At 36.0% G+C, this 19974-nt stretch overlaps 1 long non-coding RNA gene across 1 annotated transcript in view; it reads right to left on the bottom strand.

The window, feature by feature from the left end:
* Positions 1 to 19974, bottom strand: part of LOC137215117 (uncharacterized) — a 1036631-nt gene that overhangs the window by 485706 nt on the left and 530951 nt on the right. Inside the window, exon 5 of the long non-coding RNA XR_010939165.1 lies at positions 11430 to 11499. This is a non-coding gene — a long non-coding RNA (uncharacterized lncRNA). The remainder of the gene's footprint in view (positions 1 to 11429; positions 11500 to 19974) is intronic.

Below are 19974 nucleotides of genomic sequence, written 5' to 3'. Positions count from 1 at the left end.
TTTTTGAATCTGACTTCTTTCACTTAGCATAATGCATTTGAGATTTATCCATGCTGTTCATTCCTTTTTATTGCTGATTAGTATTCCTTCATATGGATATACCACTGCTTAGCTGAAGGACATCTGTACTGTTTCCAACTTTGGGTGATTATGAATGAAGCAACTGTAAACTTTCACAGACAAGTTTTGATGTGACTGTAAGTTTTTATTTCTCTTGGGCAAATCCCTAGGAGTAGGTTTTCTGGGTCATATGGTACATGTATATTTAACTTTATAAAAAGCTGCTAGAGTACCTTCCAAAGTGGCTAGACTAGTTTGCACTCATCCAGCCTGTATGACAGTTTGGTCCCTTATTTAACATAAGGAGCTAAAGAACTGCTAAGCAAGATGAGTTAAAGGTATTTAAGAAAATACTGGGCCCTGATATTTGGACCTATAAGAATATTCTTTAATTATATCAATAGGAAGGATACTAACTGGTAAAAGAAAGATTAGGACTAAATTTAGTTCCACATAATATGGACTGAACCAACACTTAACCTCATCAATGATTCTTTAGATGAGAATCTATTTTAGAAGTCATGAAAGCTATTACACTCAAGTTGTGTTGCTATTGAATGGTAGCATTGCCTTAGCCAGCACTACTCATTACCTCCTCTCCCACTCACTTTCACTTCCCTTGTTCAAATCTCAGGTTGCCAGAAGAGTCGTTCAAATTACCACCATCTCTTAAAGCATTCTGGTCAATAATTACCAATCCCTTCTCTGAATTTCTACAGCCCTTATAAGTTCTCATAATTTATAACTTCATTATATATCCCATGGTTTGTGTTGATTAGTAGCATGTATGTTATTTTTCTTCCTTGAGAATCATGAGCTTCCTATATTAGGGCTGCCAACAGAGATTAATTCATCAAAGTTAGATATACCCTCTAAGCCAGTATAGGTCTATGTATGCCAGACTATTCTGTGGTGCAAGTATCCATCATGTTCAAGGTCAAATGTACTAGCTACTATAAATAGCCAGGAAGACAAAGAAATGTACAACTCCAGAGTTAATTCACATCCACCTGGGTAGTCCATGCACATAAGTCAAGATGCTTATGTTTAAATTTTCCAATGTGGATGTGACTACTAAATTCAACGGGAGAAACCTCCACTTGACCTCCAGATAACCATCTAAAGGGAATTAGAAGATGCCACAACACATTGCCTGCTGGTCCTCCGACCAACAAAGAAGCTCCGGGAAAGGTCGCCCGTTTTAACAAGAGGTATCCATCCAAAGAAGCCAACTACTTAAAGAGGGTTATGGGAGACTAATAGGGAGAAATAATTCCATGGATTGACAGTCATGCAAAAATGTTCATGTGAAGACCTGAATGCTAAGAAATTAAAGAACATTGCCCACACATTTTGTCTGCTTTTCATCTTTACTAGGCCCAGAAAAAGACATATATTAACTACTTTCACTTTAGTTGCAACTGAGCTTGCTTCCTCAGATGCCAACTCAGTGCTACTGAGACCCTGGAAGCATTATTGGGAAATGCCATAGCCGAACCCCAAACAGCTTTGCTGGAGTCTTTTTTTAAATCTCAGAAAATCACCTTTTATACCTTTATTTAAAACTGTGATATTGAGCTAAGCTGTTGTACTTGACTGTGTCCCTTTAACCTAGGGAACTTGCTGCCAAAAAATGTTATTGAGGCCAACAGCTTAATAAGTTTTATAGAAGATTAAATATTTATATGAATAAAAATAGCACCTCCAGCAACACCAGGAAGGATAAAATTACAAGGGCTATGAAATCTTCATGCTTCAGGGCATAAATCGCTTACCAGCTGGACGAGGCGGTTTTCCTCACGAACAACTCTGCACTGCTAAATATCTCTGCCTGAGAAGCATCGCAACACTGACTACTTTTTGGACCAAAGAGTAAACCAGAAGGACCATTGAACTGTTGGTATGCACCCAGCTCAAGGTTACAGGATTTAGGAAGTGGACATGATGCCATACCAATATAAAATACGAAAACAATGATGTGAGAGGCCAAAAGTCCCTTCAAACTGAATGGGTATAAGATGGAATAAAATTATGAAAGGTGAAAGGACTCAAGAAGGGAAAGATTTCCTTATTTTGATGGCCATTATAGAATCGCTACAGTAAAGAATTTAGGACCCCGGGTCTTAAAACAAGTTAAGAAAAAGGTGGAAAGCAGGTAATCAGTAACTGCTTAGGCTAAATCTTTTCTTTCTTTAATATTCTCCCCAGTGTAGAAAGAGAACATGAAGATTATCAATAAGACTTTATTCTTCTAAAATTGATAGAGCCAAGGCCAACATTTGACTAGACAGGAAAACAACAGGGGAAATGAAATAAGGAGAAAAGTGAGGAGAGTAACAAAATATGTGCACCAAAGTTTAGATGCCAGATTTTACTTCCCCCAGGACCAACTATACAATGGCATGGGAGGCGGGACTAGCATTTACTGAAGAAAAAGAGTAGTCAATATTTTAATGAGGAAGTCTTAGAAAGCAATTGCATGAAACACACTCCGATGTCACAGGGGAGCTTTTTAAGTTAAGCCAACTAGTTCCAAATTACTACTTTTCTCAGCTTTCCTTTAAGGGAAGTTTAGACTTACTTAAAAAAAAAATACAACTGTGGCATTTAGTCTTAAATATCATAAAATAGCTGTAATATTCACCTCTATAAATACTTGCATTAACCTATATACAGCTCTCTTATTATATATATAGAAAAAGAATGTGTGACATGCCATTCTTCAGTTAAATGGCCCATTTAACAATGTCTTCCTTCTGCTTTTTTCAAAGACAGAAATACTAGGTGAATAAAATTGATACTATCCAAGAATGGGGGACAGATTTGGGTGGGTGGGGGAATGCATGATAGGGAATATGGGTAATCAAAGCAAATGAAAAGTGATAATAGTTTAAGGACAGAATCATGTACATAAGACAGGTTTGGGTGGCAAACAAAATCTATTAGGAAAACACTACCATATAATTTCTATTGTGGCACTCCTAGGAGGAGATCCATCTAAGAATCTAATTTTATCAAGAGCTAGGAAAAGAGAAAGGAACAAGGACATCCTGGAAATAGGGTGAATGTGGTAAACCTAAGAGATAAATAAGAGACCTAAAATATCACCAGTATCTCAGAAATTAATATTCATGCTTAAATGAAATCAAATGATTCTAAGTGTATAAGACTTCTATTTCAACATTTCTGAACTTCAGGGTATCCAATAGGACTATTTACTTCAACAACACATATTAAAACAGTATTTCCAATATTCTCATGAGTGCAATCATTAACATTTTATGTCTGACAAATATTTAAGTATTTTATGCTCTTAAATTGGCCAAATTTTACCTACTTTTCAAAACTCAGTACCAATATCAAATCATAAAGATAAGAGCAGAAATTAGTAAAATAGAAAAGAAACATTATTGAAAATGATCAACAAAGCCATAAGTTATTATTTTTGAAAAGAATTATAAAATTGATAAACACATGATAAGATAGAATAATTTAAAAAGGGAGAAGGTACAAATGATCAATACTAAGATTCTATGGACATTAAAATGAACCTAAGAAAGATCTTATAATTATTTACACTTCACATTTTTATACATTTATATTTATATACTTTCATGAAGTATGTGTATATCCAAAAGAAATTGTTACACATAAAAATGAGAAGAAATATACCCAAATATTCAAAGCGACATTATGTTTATTAGACAAAAACATTGTTTTTAATTTAATTAAGAGATTTTTAAAAACATGATGCATTTCCACAAAAGGCCTACTGTACAGCAATGGAAATGAATAAAATACATTTACATGGAGCAATGTAAATGAATCTTGGAAACACAATATTGGGTGAAAATTTGTCACTGGCATCAGTCTATATTCTGTGTGATAACAATTTTTATAACGTTCCCAAATTTTAAAAATCTAAGCAATATATTGTTCAATTCAACATACATATTAAATAAAACTGTTTTTTGAAAGGCAAGGGAGTAGAGACCCCAATATTTAGAATAGTGGTTATTTCTTGGTGGGAGGATGTAGGATAAGACTAGGGAAAGTCCAAGAGGTAGATGCCATGGCCCTGCTTGTGTTCCTCTTCTTAACCTGAGTCCTAAGTTTATTGGCATTCATTTCATTACTATACTTTATAACATACATATATTATATATTTCATTTTGTATGTATAAAATATTATTAATGAAAGTGGTTGCAAAAAATCACAAAACCTGCACATAAACAGAGCAGACAGGAAAAGAGTTCATATTCCTCCTACTGTCAAAAATGACCCCTCCCACTCCCATTGCAGCAAGTAAGAAACACCTCAGCGCCTGCAGACCTAGGAGATCAGAAGACTAGCAGCTGTCTCTACACCAGGCAAGAGTTGCTTGATGAGGAGCCAGAATATTTTCCCACAAAAATCTATCCACTAACCCACCTGCCATCTAACCACAGACACTACAGAAAGGAAGAAAAAAAGAGAATGGGGGAGGGGGAGCAGTGTAACAACTCCCTGGGAAATACCATCCTCAAAACTGAAGTACTGGGACTCCCCTGGTGGTGCAGTGGTTAAAAATCCATCTGCCAGTGCAGGGGACACGAGTTCGAGCCCTGGTCCGGGAAGATCCCACATGCTGTGGAGCAACTAAGACTGTTCACCACAACTACTGAGCCTGTGCTCTAGAGCTCCCAAGCCACAATTACTGAGCCTGCATACCACAACTACTGAAGCCCGTGCGCCTAGAGCCCATGCTCTACAACAAGAGAAGCCACCGCAATGAGAAGCCCATGCATCACAACAATGAGTAGCCCCCGCTCGCTGCAACTAGAGAAAGCCAGCATGCAGCAACAAAGACCCAGCACAGCCAAAAATGAACAAATAAATAAATTAAAAAAGAAAAAACCTGAAGTTTGGGCAGAAGAGGGAGAACAGGAGTGCATGCCAGGAATTTGAGTTTATGTATTCCATTTGAACAGAGATCTAGGCTTTCACGGATTAGCTCTCTAAATGATACTCCCTAAAAACTGGGAATTGGACTAGGAGGTATGTACATTACTACATCTTCCATATGTAGATCCAAGAAGGAAATCTGACCACCACACAAGAAGACAGACATAAGAGCAAATCCCCAAGTCTGTTGACAAATACCAAACAGAGCATCTACAATAAGACTAATGCAGAGAGAGAATTAAAAACATCCCACAAACTCAGAGAAAGATCATTGCCTCTGAAAAATACGATACTTGAGGAAATAGACCTCATTGTGGAAGGTACAGAAAACTATAAGGAAAAATATGAAACAGTAACAGAATAAAAAAAGATGAATTCAGTAAGAAGAGACTATATGTAACCAAAAATGCATTGACAGAATGCGAATCTACATTAAAGGCAGTAAATACAAGAATGTTAATGCAGAAAGAGCACAGTGTAACGTTTCAGAGGGACAACAAATCAAACACACAGTCTAAGGTTAGATTAAGTACCAATTTAATTGGCCAAAAGAGCAATAGAGTCAGGAATAGATAGATATGTTTCAGCATGAATACCTTTTGTTTCCAGAGTCCCTAATAGGAGTACAGTGAATTGTAAAGATGGCCTAAAATACGCCCACTCCCTGCATCCAGGCCATTGCAATATGACATGAAAGTTCTTCTAATTAAGAACTAGAGTTCATTTCTCTACCCCTTGAATTTGAACTAGTCGTGACTTTCTTTGGTCAATGGAATCTTAGCAAAGTATGCCATCAGAGGCTTGAAAAGTGCTTATGCATTGGGGTTTTCCCATGCTTGCTGCTTTAGGAACTCTCATACTTGTGGCTCTAACACCAGACACATGTGTGAGGCCATCATGATCACCTGCAATTGACCCACCAGCTGACTACAGTGACATGAGTGTGCATGTGTGAGACTTACAGAACTGCCCAGCTGAGCCTAGCCCAAAGAGAAGCACAAGCTAATAAACGACCCTGTTTTAAGCCACTAAATTTGGAGGTGGTTTGTTATGCAGCAAAGGCTGACACAGAAGTAGTCAGTTGTCAGTGATATGCACTGGCCAAGAAGGAGCCTTTGGATCTGAGTTAGGTCTTAGCTTACCTCCTCTTCCTTACTCTTGCATTTAATTATCAATTGGGAAGAACTTGAACTAGTTATGCGTTAATAGGGAATGTTTCAGACTTATGAGACTTTGCTGATCATCAAGCTAAAGACAGTTCCATTAAAGCCATATCTTCATAAGAAGGCAGGGGAAGGAAACAAGGGAAGTAAAGTCAATGCTCAAGTAACCTTGAAGTAGAACCTTCAGCTTTATGGTTTCCTGGAAAGTCTATTTCACAAAACATCCCTAAAAGCAGAGGAAAAAATAAGATTAAAATTATCAGAGAGGAAAATGTACAATGAACGTCAGAGATGGGGGCTTATCATTCATTCATTTACCTATCCATTAAATATATATATATATATATATATTTATTTATTTATTTATATGTTACACATATACATACACAGAATGTCTAGAATGTGCCAGGCTCTGGACCTATACACCTAGGTACAGAACAGTGAACAAAACTGCTATGGCTCCTGCCTTCATAGAACTTACTGTTTCAACATCTAGATTACTGGGGTTCTTGAGAAGATCATCATACATGTGACAAACCTAATAATTTAAGCTATAATAGATGAAAATGCTCATCCACTGAAAAAATTCCAGTGGATAAAGATGAAAAGGTCGATTATTATCAAGGCAAACCCATACTTGGATGCATCCTGTCAAAATTTTTGAGTTACAAGAATAAAGTCTCACAAACATCCAGGCATAGAAAAACAACAAGAGACACACACACCAATGATTCATACATATATAAAAAAAAAAAATCAGCCTTGCTTCAGACTTTTCCTTTGATGTGGAAATCAATATAACAAAATTACAGAAAGTTGAAAGGAAATGGTGCAACTCAAGAAATGTACACCTAAACAAAGAATTAAAACATATCCTCACAAATCTATGATTTCAGAAAACATACCAACCATGCATCCTTCTTGAAAGATTATCTAAAGCCATACTGAAACTCACTGAAGGATTAATAAAAATTAGGAGCTCAAAAAGAAGAAAGGAGGTATAATGATCTACCACTATTTAGGAATAGTGAAACCAGTTAAATATAGAAATAACAAAAGAATTATAGCACATCTATTTTAAAAGCTAAATATAAATTTTAAAATATTGCTCTTGAAGAATAAGGCATATGCTGTAAGAATAATGATTTTTTTAAAATAACACTTCTTCTAAAACCTGAGATTGTAGAAACAAAGTCCAAAATACAGGGCTGTGAAAGAGCAGTGGTATGCCTGTTGGAATGGGAAGGGTGGTAAATTCTTCCATTTAACTAGAAGATGTAAAAATGTTATTTGCCCTTAAATTTCACAGAGATATATAAATTAAAGGAAGCTTTGGAGAAACTTAAATGAAAATAGAATTTAATAGCAAACATATACTCTATTCCACATTAACAAAGAATGGTATAGTCTATGTGCTCAAAGAAAGAGAAGAATGGGGAAAAAAGCACTCAAAGAATTGAAAAGAAAACATAATGAAAGAAGTGAAGTTAATACATTATTTATAACAATATTTGTAAATGCCTTAACCTTCTCTGTGAGAAGACAAAAAGTAGAAACCTGAGCCACAAAGTAAAATCCAGTTACATACTTATTACAAGAGATAAACCTAAGACAAATGAGTACAAAAAGGATGAGTAAAAAAATTGACAAAGAGCTGTTAAAGAGGTACACATTTTAAGAAAACAGAGGTTTTAATATTAATATTAGATAAAGAAAATTCAAGGCAAAACACATTAGATGTTCAGTGAGATTTTATATTAAGGCAGTAAAATTCAACACAAATATACAATGTTTATGTGTCAAATAATACTGCTCTGTCAGAATGCAAACATCTCTATAAATAAGAGTTAAAGAATAACAAGTTAATAAAGGATTTTAACATCCCTCACAACTGCTCAAAGAAGATCAAAGAAGACAAAAAATGAACTCTGATGTAGAAGAGCTTGATAATATAATTAGTAAGATTAAATTCTCTGCTCTAGATAAAATAACTTTCATCTCCAGTGTCCATGGACTCCTTCCCAAAGATAATCATACATACTATTCTATAAGGACAATGTCAATAAAATTCAAGTAAAAGTCATAGCAGGTGTATTTCAGAGACAAATAAAACTAGAAATTAATAATAACAGATAAAATCTTAAAATTCAACCACTTTAAAATTAAAAATTACTCTTTTTAAAGAATTTTGGATCATAAAAGATATAAAAATACTTCAGGTTATCAAACAACAAATGAAATTGGTTTTTACTAAATTATTTATTAAATTTAAATACACTTAAATTATTTTAAAAAATGAATGAATACAACATATCAAAAGTCATATGATAGAGCTAAAGTGAAAACCATGGGAAAATTAATAGTTTTAAATATTTTGAATAGTAAACATGAATTGAACATGCAACTTAAGAAGCTAGTAATAAAATAGAAAAACTGTGGAAATAGTAAGTAAACTCAATAGCTGGTTCTTCAAACCAACTCTGGCAAAGCTAATAAGAAAATGATATCTCATATAAAGAATGAGAAAAGTGATTTAATAATAGATTGATAGGATTATTTTTAAAAATTATAACATAATCTTTTATATGCATCTATAATAACAAATTTAACCTCCAGATGAATTGATATTTCAATAGGAAAATATAAATTACCAAAGTTGATTCAGTAAGAGAAAGAAAACAACCGAAACTTAAAATAACCTTGAGAGGAAATTAGAGGTTTCAAAGAACTTATCCCCCCAAATAAGACAGATGAAGACATTAATTCTATTACATCTAAAGAAGAGTGGGGGTTACCTCCATGCTATTTAAACTCCTGCAGAGCATGGTGTGGGTGGGGAGGAGGGCTAGGGAGATGGAACCTTTTTTATTAATATTATGAAACCCTCATTCAAAAAATTAACAAAAATGGCACAAAAAGAGAACTTTATAGATATAACTTAAGCATTATATGCAGAAACCCTAAATAAAATTTCATCGTGACCTAATTAGGGATGCTTATTTCTGGTATCCTAGAGTGAATCCATGTTAGAAAATCTACCAATAACTGTAGACACACAGTATCTTCTCCAGTGGAATGTCTCGGTATTACAGAGATGCCATTTCTACTCCAATCACTTATAAATATAACCTGATCGTCATCAAACTCCAACATGAACAACAAGTACAATAGCCAAGAACATTTTGAAAGGGAAGAGCAGAGGTATATATACCTCATATATATATACGAATATATACCAAAATTGATGAAATCTCATAAACACTGTAGTACCTATACAGACGATTGTTTGTATTAACAAAATTAGAAACAACCTAAATATCCACTGTTCAATAAGAATGGGTAACACTTCCTTGTGCTACACTCATGTAACTAAATAGTATGCAGTGATGAAGTTACACTGCAGAAGAGCACAGAAAGATATTCAAGCCTTATTGGTAATGGGGGAAAATATTCACAAATAAGACAACATAATTTTTTTAAAGAATGCAATCTAATCCAGGGGATAAAAGCCTTAAAAGATAATAGTAAATGTAAACAAAGGATATTTTCCATAATGAGATTAAATGATAACTAATTTTACTATGTGGACCCTTTGATATTTCACAGATTTTTCAAAACAAGTATACTGCTATGATTTTCATAAAATATTAGTTTTTAAAGGTCAAATCCTCTCAAATCTAGTATTTTATTAATTTAAATATACTTATACATGACTGAAATTCATTTGAAATATATATAAAGGAAATTGGTGCTCTGTGCCAATGGTAAGCATCTGGATACGACTCACCAAAAAAATGACTATATGTCTGAAGGAAATATTAAAACAAACAGCCCAGCACTGCAGTGACTGCATAGAACTGTATATATTTGCTCTGTGCACTGGACAGGAATTTTTCATTTCATACATCATTTACAACCTGCTGCAGTGATTCTGCAAAATCAGTCCATACCATTAGCACACACAAAGAGAAACACCCAATGTTCTCACTGTTGGAAAATTCAAGTGTTTGGGGCTCCAATGTGCACAAATGTCTGTATTCCATCTAAGCAGATGTTGCTCTAATAACCAGGATGAGGACATCAGATGACCAGGTAGGGATCAAATATCCACGGTCAAACACATTGACTTTTTAAAATCTATAGTCCAAGCTTGGCTTATGCTTATAGATATACTTAATTTTTAAAACTATTGAAATAAATGAAAACAAAAGGTGAAAGTCATAAGCAAATTCCTCCAGAGGGGTGTATTTTTTTAATGGGAACTAGTTCTGATTTCTAAAATATTTTATCAAGGCATTTGATACCAACCATCTGGTTTACTCAACACTTCATCAAATGAATACCTGATGTACTCACCTAAGTCCCTGCTCTTCCTTAACAGTGTCTCTATTTTCCAATCACAGGATGGAGGAGTATATTTCCAAAGCAATACAAAATCTTGCCTTGTATACTTCAGGTCAGAGAGAGAGAGGTTTTGCTAGAAAATGAAATGCTCCCAGGGTCAGAAGCATTGTGGCATAGGAATGGCAAATGTCAACTTGCTTCTGCTTCCAACATGCCTTGACACTGAAACTCTCTTTCTTTCCCCTTCTTTTTCCCTATTTAAGAAAATCCAAACCATAATTTTTCTGGTGAGTGCATTTGCCATGTCCTCAAGTCTAGCTACAGCCATGGAAATGAATTCCAAACAACATCCTATTTCACTACTCTATGGATTTTCATCATTGTGCTTCATTCATTTCTAAAACAATGCGGGATCCACAGTTACACCCATTCTCAAAAAGGAATGCATCTATGAGCCATACACATGACATTCACCAAGACCAGCCAAGACCAGGGCATAACTAACCATGGAAATTGCCAAAGCTCACAACTTAAAATGACAAGACCTTCCTCAGAAATTGCCAATTGTCCCTACCTACATACCAATAGAATCTTCAGCAACTGGATTCATTTTCCCAGGACCAAAAGTTACGTAGTTGGTGAGTAAATCGTAGTGTGCATAGGGCATAAAGACACTCATAGCAAAAGTCAAATTCATGCAGGAAAATCAGAAATAAAATGTATAAGAGTTTGGGAACTAAAGCCATTAAAATTTAAGTTACTCAATTTTATGTCACACATATTCCAAATCATCATGTCTAAGAAATCAAACAGGAGAACACCCTCCCAGCTGAAATCAACCTTCAACTACTTTGAATAAAACAAAGCACTCTGAAAAAAGATTCCATGGGCATCCCGATTGGGATGTGTGTACATACCAAGGGAAGAGTCCTTCTTTGATGTATTCTTTTGTTCACAGAAGAATTCAAGAAATCCAGAAGTCTGTAACTATAAAAAAAAGAAAGTTTGCTTTAAGGAAAAGATCTAGAAAGTAGCAATTTAAATGATCAAGGAGAATTGAGAGTTTTAATATGTATGTTTGGATGAAAATGAGGTATTCTGAGTAGGAAGCTGATTAAAATCTGCAAACTATGGAGGTCATGGCCAAAATGAACATTGACTGCTTCATCACATCACAGAATGGAAGTACTGTTTCCAAAGGAAAAGAAAGCCTGTGAAGTATTATTCATCACCCTTCCCTCCCAAAAAAGAGGTAGAAGGTAATAATAGAAATTCATTTCACATTAAATAGTAAATTATTAATGATGGATACATTTTAATTTATTAGTAGTTTAAGCACTTATTTAGGAAAAGATTTTCTCACAGGTCTCCATCTGGTAAAAGTGCAAAGTAAATGACAGCAAATTTCTTCTGCAAAAATAATTAGAGATGATTTCTAAGTTGAGGATGGAACTCAGTGGTAGAAGTATATTATGTAAATTGACCTAATCATAATACAAATATTTAATGTACAAACAGCCAATCTAAAACTGTATCCTGGAACTTCCCTGGAGGCCAGGGGTTAAGAATCTGCCTGCCAATGCAGGGGACACGGGTTCTATCCCTGGTCCGGAAGATCCCACATGCCGTGGAGCAACTATGCCCATGCGCCACAACTACTGAGCCTGTGTTCTAGAGCCTGTGAGCCACAACTACTGAGCCCATGTGGCTGAAGCCCGAACACCCAGAGCCCGTGCTCCACAACAAGAGAAGCCACCGCAATGAGAAGCCCGCACACCGCAATGAAGTGTAGCCCCCACTCGCCGCAACTAGAGGAGGCCCGCGCACAGCAATGAAGACCCAACACAGCCAAAAATAAAAATTAATTAATTAATTGTTTAAAATAAAAATGTATCCTTTTTTGCAAAAGACCTGAATTTAAGTGAACTTTAGCCTCATTTGTGTTTCTGTGTGGGGCAAAATACCTTAGATACTGTGTGGAAACTATCATGGTTCATATATTGTCACCAGCATCATGTAAAAAGGATGACATAAGTAAAATATATGTATGCAAAGACTGAGTGCCAAGGAAGAATAAAAAGTCCAGAAATCCAGCAAGAATAGCAGAAGCAGAAAGTTACTACAAAGGTTCTGGTTATTCTACACGTTAGACCAGAAGTACACTATCGTTTGGTGGATTTCTGGTTTTACGGGAGAGAGTAACCTATTGTTTATTATTTACTTTTAAGTAGAGAAATGAAAGTTGAGATGGTCAAACCTGGTAGAAAATGGTTGTATAAATATATTGCCATTATTCCCAGACTAAAATGGATATGTAAATTAGGAGGGCATGGGAGGGGGAAGCATTTTAGTTGGACACAGTTGTTTCAGAAGAGCAATAGTAACTGATCCAATTACTGGTTACTCTCAAAACAGATTTAAGAATCATTGTCCAAATCAAGATTAAAATGTCTCGCCAAATGAGCGAAGCAGGGCTAAAGTACATTTTATTTTATTGATTGATTGATTAATTGGCCTCACTGAGCAGCTTGCGGGATCTTACCTCCCCAACCAGGGATTGAACCCGGGCCCAGGGAATGAAAGCGCCAAGTCCTAACCACTGGACCACCAGGGAATTCCCAGGACTAAAGTACATTTTACAAGTAAAACACAAATCTTAAAAGGATTGTTTCATTAAAATTATAGTTACTGAAAACATGGGGAGATTAAGGTTAGGAAGGATGGGGCTGACCAAAAATGGGCAAAGAGAGAGCCCAGAGTTAGAGCATGAAATTTAATTCAGAACAGGCAGGAGTCTGGAGCAAGCCAAGCCCAGGGCTCTGGTTATTGTTTCCAAGACATTATAAAGATAAACATGCTTTGTGGAATATTATTCAACTTTAAAAAAAGAAGTAAATCCTGCCATTTGTGACAATATACATGAACTTGGAGGACATTATGCTAAGTTGAAGAAGCCAGCTACGCCAGGACAAATACTACATGATTCCTTTCCTATGGGGTATATAACATAGTCAAACTCATAGAACAGAGAACAGAATGGTGGTTGCCAGGAGCTGAGAGAGGGGAAATGGGAAATTGTTTTTCAATGGGCATAAAGTTTCCATTATGCAAAATGAATAAATTTTAGAGATCTGCTCTATAACACAGTACCTATAGTTACTAATAGAGTATTGGTATCAAGAGGATAGATTTCATGTTAAATGTTCTTACCAAAAAAACAAACAAACAAAAAAACAATAAAACTACCAAAAAGGAAATAATTGAGGGTAATTGATATGTTTAGTACCTTGGTTGTGGTGGTATTATCAAAGGAGTATGCATATGCCCAAACTCATCAAGATATACACATTAAGTGTATGCAATTTTTTGTATATCAAAAATACCTCAATAAGCTTTAAAAAAAAGAAGAGAAAATACCTTGCTAAGTGCTAAGCCTATTTAATATTATCTAATGTGGGAGTTCTCAGACAGGAGGTATCCTATGATAAGTACCTCATCCAGAATATTAAGTTCTCCAGACTTAATATTCCATTCTTCCCTCTGTGTATAAATTGTATTCAAAATTAAGATTTTTACTCATAAGGTATCCAGGAATGTTGTTTTGAAGAAAAATTGCTCAAAATGCAGATATCCTTTAGAAGAAAATCCAAAACTACTTCATTTGAAAAGGTCATAAAGAAATTCATCTACACAGTACATAATTCATATATTATACACTGATTTAAAAGATAAATAACAAGTACATGATTTTTGGAAACAGACTATACTCTAGATACTTTCAACATTTTTATTCTCACAGGTATCTTTTATTATAATTTTGCAAGTACATAAATGGTGTTTATTAAAATGTTGTTTCACCTTGAAACCATCAATGATGTACATTATGGGTGAATTCATGATTACCACTAGACTTGAGAAATACTAAGAATAGCTCAAAGCATATAGTCACTGCCCTCTCATTCTTCTAGAGGTTGAGCAGAGGGAACAGCAGTGTGTATAAATGTGTGTCTATGTGTGCGACAAGGTGGTAACCACCGGTAAACAAAATCTAGTCAGAGACGTAAGCCACTGTATAATCTTTTGAAAATATGTAGATACAATCTGATTTAATAAAGTAAACATGTGATTTTATTTTCTTAAGTGACTTAGATTATATTCATATTCTCCCAAATTCCCTGGGTAATTTTACAAACCTCTACTAAAGCCAAAACCTAAAAATGACTACAGAGCTAGCTATGCCACATGTTTCAGGGATTGGAAGGGACACATCTCCCTTTGCAGCAAAAAGAGAGCAGCAAGGCATTAAGCCTTAGAGTGTCTAGAGTAGGAGCTGGCGAACTTTTCCTGGAAAGGGCCAGATAGTAAATATTTTCTTCTTTGTGGGCCATGTGATCTGTGCCAGAGGTACTCAACCCTGCCCTTATATCAGGACAACAACAGCTGTGTTCCAACAGAATTTATTTACAAAAACAGGAGGCAGACTGGATTTGGCCCACGGGCTGTACTTTGCCAACCACCGTTCTTGAGGTTCACTATTAGTAGTGATTATTTCTACTTTGACAAGGCTTATATACATGCAGGCATGTGTGATGACATGAATTTTAAGAAAGAATGAGGATATAAGAACAAAAGGAAAATAAGGATAGGAAAATAAGATGAAGGCCCAAATAGTTACTAAATAGCTCTCATCATCCTAGAAGCCAAAGCAAAGGAGTGATATGCATGCTGTGTGGTATAAGCAGAAAAATGGCTCTTCAAAGATGTCCATATCATTCTCCCCAGACACTATGAATGTATTAGATTACATGGCAAGGGGGATTTAAGGTTGCAGATGGAATTAAGGTGGAATGGAATTGCTAATCAGCGGACCTTAAAATAAGGAAATTATCCTGGATCATCTGGATAGGACCTCTGTAGTCACAAGGGTCCTTTAAGTGTGGAAGAGGAAGATAGAAGATCAGGAATCAGACAGAGAATTGGAATCATGACAAAAGACTAGACTGGCTGTTGCTGGCTTTGAAGATGAATGGGGGCCATGAGCCAAGGAATGTGGGCAGTCTCTAGGAGCTGGAAAAGGCAAGAAAATGAACTCTCCCTTAGAGCCTCCAGAAGGAGCAGAGCTCTGCCAACACCTTGACTTTAGCCCAGTGAGACCCATCTCCAGAGACTTCTAACCTTCAGAACTGTAACGTAATAAATATATATTGTTTTAATCTACCAGTTTCATGGTTGTGTTATTTAATAATGTAGATTACATACATAAGGAGTTACCCACAATGAATGCAATGGCAAGTTCCCTGTATCTTTTTTTCTGAAACAACCCTTAAGTAGGCTGATGGCATAATAGCAAATCACAGCACGACTAACGCTCTTCTACAAGGAGCCAACACTATATGACATATGTCATTCTCTAAAAGTCTGGATTAATGTGAGGATCAAACTTAGATTATCTAGAGCAACATTCTTTGAAGTGTGGGATGTTATTACGTTTCAGGAGAAAGAAATCTGTATTCACAGATGTGTAGGAAAAGATAGCTTAAACAAGATTAAACAGTTTCCTTTATGTCAAATTTCTCTGAACCTTTAATATGCTTATGTGAATCTCCAAGAGGATAATGATATATTCAAACCATTCTAGCTATGAATATTTTTCCTCTTCCAGGATTATCACGGGTGGAGTGTCATTCAGAATTCATTTTGGAAACTGTGACCTACAGCAATAGACAAACCCAACCAACTCTTGGGGAATTTTAGCATGCTGCCTAGGTATTAAGGAAACTATGCCTTATGCACTTAACTGGTCTCTAGAGCTGCCCAGTGTGATCGATGAACAAAGGTCTTGACCTGTCATCCAGGCTGCAAACATCTGGATGGAGCCTTCCCTCTGTTTAGGATGAGGGCTTCCCCTCAGCAGGGTATGTCTCATGTCCTGACTCACTGTACCAAGCATAAAAGTGGATATTCCTGTACTTGTAGGACACCCACTAGAGTAACTATTAAATTTATAGCACTTATTTCTGAATTCAAAACCATTTCTTTAGGAGAGTCCCAAAGTCTACGGCCTTAGCACAAAGGAAAGGAACATAGTACAGTCAATTTGTTTGAGGTATCTTAGTCTAGGTCCACACTACTGTCTATTCATCACCCTTACCAGAATAGAGCTTCTATATACACCTTCAGGGAGGGGGAGCTTAATTTTTAGCATCCCTATTTAGAGGGGGAAAAAAGAGATGTTACAAGAGACATACTATACCTTTTCCTTTAAGTTATATATTTTTTATTTTAATGAGCTTCCAAACTTCTGGATCTTCTACTACTAGATAAATTGTGTTGTTAAATGCTGAGAATTGGAAGCTAAGACAAGCTACAAAGTGGTCCCATAGTGTATTTTCTCTTCATGTACAATAGAAAGAGAAGTACCATCATTAGCATCCTCTAAAGATTCAGAAAATATTAATATTAAAGTCCACTATTCTGTTAGGCCCCAACATCTCCACAATAACTGTAGTTTTGTCTTTAAGCAATGCATTTTTTTTGCGATTTAAAACCCCAAATCCAGTTTAACACAAATCAACCCATTTAAAATGATCCAAGAAATGTGTGCCAAATGATAAATGCTGGTTGTTCCAAGACATAATCAATTAAATCTAGATGTGCAAATTTAGGAGAAGTTCTCTTAGTAATATTGCATTTCTTCCAATTCAAAATATCAAAATAAGATCTACTTACATGAAAACGTTAAGATTTTCCATGTCAGTATTATGCACATTGCAGTGATTTCATATGCTGTGGGGACAGGACAATTTTAGGAAGCCCTCAAATTTCTAAATTCACTCAAGACATCCCAGGGGAGCAGCCACAGGGTCCCAGAGGTTGACTTCCTGGGGTCACTGATTTTGCAGCATGGCTGAGCTGTAAGGTCAAGGTAAGGGGCCATGAGGGGGCACACAGCAGACATATTTTCTGACCTAACAAGTGAGCGAACAGGCCAGGCACCATGCAGATGCTTCGTTGGCTGTGGTAGAAATTAGGCTTGTGTTCCTATCTTCTTCTCACTGCTCCCCGACTTGCTCAGTATCTAACCAGCTTTCTTGGACATGGGGCTAAGAAGGTGGGGATTCAGAGAGAAATGGCTAGGCACATCATGGCAACTTCTTGAGAAGACAGTATTGGGAATTCCGTGCCATAAGTCAGATAGAATACATGAAATTTCTGAGAGTTCCCTGGGATTTTTAAATTTCTGTAAGAAACTGTGGAAAACACGACTATGAAGTTTTGTTAGCAAAGCTTACCCAGCCCTGGAGACATGCAGTATTTAAGAAGCATAAACAAGGTTTTTATATCCACGCAACAGTCCCAAGCTAGATTTGCAGACTCAGATCTGTTTGCATTTTAGCATTCATGTGCAGGGCATGTGCATTAAGGTTTCAGCAATCACCAACTAACACTATGTGGTCACCTAGTAACCTGCCTGAAGCACCTCCATAAGAAGACATCAATTCTGTGCCAGATATAACTCTGAGCTGCAAACCCCTCAAAAGATTTTTAAGGACTTGTTTCACACCTTGGAAACATGAAATTACTACTGTCTTCCACACTGTTGTAACTGTTTGCAAAGACAGCCAAAATGATTCTACCCATCCCATTACAATGTATACCCCTTTTCAATATGACTCTTGTAGCATTTTTTATTCCTCTAATCAAGAAGCAGTTATTATTTCTGCACCCCTTGAATCTGGGCTTGGTCATGTGACTTTCCTGGCCAATGGGATATTTACGAATGTGATACATGCTGAGTCTTGAAAAGCACTTGTTCATTGGGACATTTCCTATTTTGGCTGCCATGATGTGAATAAGCCCCAGCTAGATACTAGAGACATGCCGTCCAGCTGAAAGCTAGTACCAGCACCAGACATGTGAGTGAGGCTATCTTAGACCATCTGCACCCACTCTGGGGGTGCATCCAGCCCCAGGTGGGACCAGCAGTACTGCCCAGCAGACCCAGGCCGAATCACTGACTTAAAGATTGGTGAGAAAATTAAGTGATTATTGTTTTAAGCCTCTACGGTATGGGGTGGTTTATTACTCATCAATAGATTACTAACACTAATAGACTCATTTTTCCCCATGTATCAGACTGAACATTGTAGAAAGAAAAGCATAGAAGAAACTGTTGTCCATAAGCAATTAAAGGTTTCTCTTATGTTCATCAGCATAGGTTATGTGGGGTCTCTCAGTTATGCGGGGTCTCTCAGTTATCAAACACAAATTAGAGTGGGTTCTTGCTGCTGCTACTGTTCTTGCTATGTAGCTTAGTCATCAAAACAGGAGTCCTCTAAAAATGGTCCCGGTGGTATTACCTATTTTCTAGGAACTAGCTTAGAAAAATCTGTTAAATCATTAAGCCTCAAGAAACTCCATCATCTTCTTCCACAACTGAATAAAAAAGCCCAAGACTTTGTTAAAAGCCAAGTACTATAGAACTTCTATCAAAATATTGACTGAAGGGGCCAAATGAGTTTAAATATTACTACCCATGAAAGAGTATTTTTTTAATTGAAGTATAGTTGATTTACAATATTGTGTTAGTTTCAAGTGTGCAGCAAAGTGATTCAGTTTTTAATATGTGGATTTGCTTATATGTAGAATCTAAAAATAAATGATGCAAATGAACTTATATATAAAACATAAATAGACCCACAGACACAGAAAAAAAAAATATATGGTTACCACAGGGGAAAGGGGGAGAGGGATAAATTAGGAGTTTGGGATTAACATATACACATTACTATATATAAAATAGATAAACAACAGGACCTACTGCATACCACAGGGAACTATATTCAATATTTTGTAATAATATGAAAGAGCAATGATACCTCCAATCTTGAAGGTACAAAAGATAGGACTACAAGCTTTCAAATAAGACAGATATGAATTCAAATCCTGGCTCTACCATTTAATAGCTAGAAAACTTGAGTATTAACAATAGTTATAATAGCTAACATTTATTAAGTGTTCATTATGTACCAAATACTACACCTAACAGTCATTATCACGTAATCCTTATAATAACTCTATAGGATAGCTTTTATTAATATTCCCATTTTTACAATGAGGCTTGGAAAGATTAAACGACTTCCCAAGAAATGTACCTGGTATGTGGTGGGGCCTGGATTTGAACCCAGGAATTATGATTCCAGAGAGTATCTTCTTTACCATTTTGACATACTTTCTCGCAAGTTATGTAATCAAGTCACTCACTCTTCACTAACTTTTCATCTACTGAGTTAGTGATTCATCGATTCAGTCATTCTAAAAATATTTAAGGAGCATCTCTTACATGCAAGGGATCTGAAGTGCTGGGGAATCAATGGTAATGTGGTCCCTGCCTTAATAGGTTTTCTGGTTTCGTGGGTAAAAGAGACTCTGATCAAATAACGCAGGCTCTTCTTATATCAG

Source organism: Pseudorca crassidens, chromosome 20 (assembly GCF_039906515.1).
Source record: "Pseudorca crassidens isolate mPseCra1 chromosome 20, mPseCra1.hap1, whole genome shotgun sequence".
Taxonomy (NCBI): domain Eukaryota; kingdom Metazoa; phylum Chordata; class Mammalia; order Artiodactyla; family Delphinidae; genus Pseudorca; species Pseudorca crassidens.
This window is presented reverse-complemented; position numbering and strand designations above follow the sequence as displayed.